The following is a 384-nucleotide window of genomic DNA, read 5'->3' on the forward strand; positions in this document are numbered from 1 at the left end:
ATAAACACGTTTCAGCATTATATTAAATTACTAAATAACAATAAACTTAAAGATACTCACATTTTATTAAATTTTTCAATTAAATATTTTAATATATATAATGTAGGTACCTACGTAATAATTAATAAATATCAATATAATAAACTATGTAGGTATGTAATAAATATTTTGTTTGTTTTTTTTAAGTGTAACGTAGTAAACACTAAAATGACTGGCAGACTATCTACTATTTTTTTTCTAGTTTGAACCGACGACGTCGCGGGTACGGCGCCGGCACACTATCTTGTTTTCTATAGCTGATATTTTCCCAAAGACTTAACAATGTTGGCGCAAAGATAATTTATTATAACCAGTTGTCTATTACTTAGTTGTAGGGTTTTGTAC

This window comes from Acyrthosiphon pisum, chromosome X, assembly GCF_005508785.2.
Source record: "Acyrthosiphon pisum isolate AL4f chromosome X, pea_aphid_22Mar2018_4r6ur, whole genome shotgun sequence".
NCBI classification, from domain to species: Eukaryota; Metazoa; Arthropoda; class Insecta; order Hemiptera; family Aphididae; genus Acyrthosiphon; species Acyrthosiphon pisum.